The sequence below is a fragment of the Haliotis rufescens genome, unplaced genomic scaffold (genome assembly GCF_023055435.1).
Source record: "Haliotis rufescens isolate VD_foot unplaced genomic scaffold, xgHalRufe1.0.p SCAF_23, whole genome shotgun sequence".
NCBI lineage: Eukaryota > Metazoa > Mollusca > Gastropoda > Lepetellida > Haliotidae > Haliotis > Haliotis rufescens.
In genome coordinates, this window is record NW_025963924.1 from 5,329,986 (window position 1) to 5,334,724 (window position 4,739).

Genomic DNA, 4,739 nt, shown 5'->3' on the forward strand with positions numbered 1-4,739 from the left:
CCCACCATCAAAGTGAAAAAAAAAGTCAAGTTCTTATAGATTCAAACAAAATTCCACATCAAATACAGATTTTGATTCTGTTTGACCGAAGTTCTTATCAAGTATTGCAGAAATATCTGTATTTAAGTATAAACAGTTGTTACACAGATGTAACCATTCACAAGGGGTGACATAAGAGAAACCTGGTGTGAAAAATCACATGGTCTTACATCACAGTTACAACAATGCTGGGAAGGCCTTAATACAAACACTTGGCACTGTGTCATCGATTATCAAGGGTACAATATCCCAACTGTACACTGACAAACACCAGATACCCATTCACTACCACAGCTACATCTCTAACATGGGACAGTGTGTCTCTCGCTCATTAGAGTGACTTGATTGTGGTTCTATTGATCTACGCGATATTGGACTCGAATCGATCCTATGGTAGCAACTGGGTCCATCGTATCTATCAGAGCAGTACGGACACATAATACCCTGTATACTGATCATGTGGCATCTGAAATTGACTTAGTTTGTTATATCAAATACAACCAGAGTAGCCCCAACAGGCAAATCACTTGGACGATTTAAGGATGTCTGCTGATCTCCGTTCAGTGCATGTAATTATTTTTATTTATATCTGGTAAATTAAATTAAATAAATGTTAAAAATAACAATTTTTCCAAATAAAAAAGGAAGGGGGCTCGTGTGCATTCTATTGAGCAAAGCATGATTATCATTTACCGTTCCAAATACGTACTATACTATGATTTTGTTTGTTGTTTAACACCGCACTCAGCAATATTCCAGCAATATGACAGCAGTCTGTAAATAATGGAGTCTGGACCAGACAATCCTGTGACTGACATCATGAGCATCAATCTGCGCAATTGGGATATGAAGAGATGCATCAACGCCTCTTACAACAAGTATTGACTCTTTTTATGGCAAGCTTGGGTTGCCGAAGACCTTTTCTAACCCACATCTTCACCGGTTCACTACACTTTGAAGGCATATAGGGAAATCGTTCACTGTTTTAATAGTTTGCATTAAAGTATCATTAATAGTATATTAATCTTTCTTAGACATAAAATATCTGAAGGCAAGTGCCCAATTTTTGGAGCAAGTGGATAAATACTTTCACATTTATTTCCACAATTTCTAACATGAAACTTTGTTCCATTGATGACGTCTTACAGTGCTATGGCATCGAAAACGATGTTACAATGCAGAAACGTCTGATTTCGCTACTAACATTCTCTTTTTCACTAAGCAAAACATGACCACTCGTCAATTGAGACTTTTTGTCTAATTTGTAACACCACATCACTGATGATGTGACTCATATAAGATTCTCGACTGTACTACTTTATCTTAGTGATAGATGTACTGAAAATATGTCGAAGCACTCCTGATTCACGACACATTGAACACAAAACCTGCAGACATCCTTGATAGGACGTCCCACTCCACAGACCTGACTAGCCTGCAACAACGCTATTTTATTGATAACAGCTCTCGTTCTTGGCACTTGCATATAAACGTAAATATTTCATTTCGTGCATTTCATGTCCTTAAGATAATCAGAAATATTTCTTTGTGAGAGCACTCTCTACACTTACATCCTTTGTAGCCAACAGCTCGGAGAGATCACATATACTACTCAAAAGAAGTTAAGGACCATGCAATTCGGGTGGTCATTAACTTCTTTTTCGTAATATATATGAAATATCTTTTCTGCTATTATTATATAGTTTGTTGTACATGTTGTAGACATCAAGGAATTGTTCAGAAATTAACCCGTTTTCATTATGCATGGTGTGAATGACTGCAGTGTATATTTTACACTGCATAGAGACTTGTACAACTTTAATAAGAAACATCACAAAGCATGTGTGACCACATCTTCCCGAGGCAAGAGAGTTAACTGACTTTAAAAGTCCAGTTTCCACCCTTGCCGAACTAGGCTGGAATTCCTGGGCTCGATCGTAGCGCCACCAGTGGCTATTACGAGTAATGTCCTTTCTATGCCTCTCCTATTGACCAATCAGATTCAACCTATCGTATCACTAACATTTGCTTCAAACAAAACGGTGGCGCCCAGTCAAGATGATCAGATCGATAATCAAGATCTATATTGTGATCAAACGAGTCTTACATCGCGAAGTGCATCAAATTACGTGAGCACCTTGATCAAAACATGAAAAGATATAGAAAATATTTGTTGACAACGAGCTAGCGGTGCACATGCTTTGCAAATCCTGCAGTCGACCGAACTATGCATGACACTTTACGAACCGGATTTCGATTTCGGTGCGCGATTTTGATTGGACTATGTATAGACTCGTTAGTGCAGCCAAAATGTAACTCCATAATACCAGCCTAGTTCAGCAAGGGTGGAAACTGGACTTTTACAGTCAGTTAACAACTTAACACACTTGCCTCAGGAAGATGGTGTGACCAAGACACAAGGCAGAAACTATCATCAAAAGACATGCCATTGTCTGAAACAGCAGCAAAATATATGAATAGGTGTGACAGGTTGTAAAAACACTACACTTGTGCAACAAACACATGGTACAGAAAGTTTGTACCACACAGATACAAACAGGATACACCTAATATTAAAGAAATTCAGCTCAGTTCCTTCATAATGCACACAGAGGTGGACAAATTGTTCATGCCATATGCAGTCCTGCTGCATGCATGTCACAGCTATTGAACCTGCTAAACTAAACACTAATCTAAAAATCATAAAAAATCAAACATTTAAAAAACAAAATAAATATGAAAAACATCACAGTAGTTTTTTTAAATATCTTAAGTTTCAGCATCTAGTTTAGCATATACAGGATCTAGTCATAATATTGCATACATTACAGAGAATATGGCTAGAACTGAAACATATAATTAGCCTTTTAAAAGATCATAAGGCTTGTTTCACATGAGGAAAAAATAACCCAGTTTATCTCTCTGAATTATACTTATAACCAATATCATCCACAACTTGAAATTTAGGTAACTGGTGTACTAAGTTTTATTGATAACTGGCACACCTCGCATTATTTCTGATGATACACCTTTCATTGTTAATAGAAAGAGAGATTGACAAGTTACATGCGCCGGTTTTCTTTCACTTAATATATTCAATATGACAGCGGTCTGTAAATAATTGAGTCTCGACCAGACAATCAAGTGATTGACATTATGAGCATCGATCCACACAATTGGGATACGATGACATGCATCAAGCGAGTCTGACCACCCGATCCCATTAGTATCCTCTTAGCATTGGTTACAGAAGACCAATTCTAACCCGGATTTTCACAGGTCACTGGTTTAAACAAAACAAACTAAATATTGTTAATTCAAGTGATATTTCTCAAAATAATAATAAGTCGCAATATGCTGGTAAACATATATGTCTAATAATCTCACCCTTGAGTAGAACTCATGATCAGTGTGTTCTAGTGAATAGCATATGTGTAAATTCTTACAGAAGGTTTTATGAAAGGGATGTTTGTACACTCTGTGAGGGGGACATGATGACACTTTCCTTACGAGTCACAAATGAACTGGATTGGAATGATATTGTGTTACCACGGAATGCTTGGTCATCCACCGTTTATCACACACTAAATAAAAAAATTTCAATATGTTCAGGGCCTACCTCCAGTAAGACACCCATTTCGTTTCAAAGCTTCAAGTGTCGTTTCAGTATGTTAACACATAGATATCTTCTCCTTATGTACTTTTCAAATTTCTTTCACTCAGTTTCACCTAGTTCAAAATAATCATGCAATTATACCACTCAACATTTGCTCAGGACAACACCTTTGACGAAATACGACTATTTCAGTCCTTAGCAAATGTTGAGTACCGGTAGTATTGATTGCTAGAAGCCGTCACTCCTGGAAACTCGGATGTGGCGGGGTGATTATAACATATAGTGTACCATACGTATATAAATACATACACATTGCAAGGATGTGGAGAATAATCTCCTAAGATGAAGACTACAATTCTGACAGCACTACTCAAACATGGTGAGAAAACATGAGGCTTACTTTACAATGAAAGTAAAATAGTGACGAAAACACTGCTCGAGATTATGTTTAGAACAGTCCCCAAACTGGTTTGCATTCAATACTTCACTTCTGAACTAGGGATATACCCCTTCTTCAGCAAGTAAATAAAAAAGCAGCCTTTATTGTTAAAATACTAGATTTTCTGCTCAATTTAGTGGTCATGTGACAAAAAACACTTAAAGAAAAAATGGCTACTGTCAAATTCAGGGAGTGGCCTAGATATGAACAGGTACCCACAAAGTCATATATCATGGTGACATCGTGATAAGTACCAGGTATACAAAGACCCCGTCCCCATTATTACCCCCGGATACTGACAGAGAATGGGAGTCAAGTTGTCCATTTTGAAAGGATCGTGTGTTCTGTGTCACATGATAAGCAACAATTAGAATCGCAGAGAATATTGATGATCGGAATTTGGACAAGTATGTTTTCTGATAGAAAAACAGTACTGAAAAATTACATTATGAGGGCATCTCTCAGAATTTCACATCATTACCATAATTCTAAAACACAAGCACGTTCTTGGTACTTGTACATACTGCCTTCATCTGTGTTAGAAAATCTTTGATTCTGTGAGGAATCTTCTTTCTGAAAAATATTCGCAGTTGTCCAACTTATATTTCAGATTGGCAAAAGATCAGTTGTTTTTTCTATGTGTGC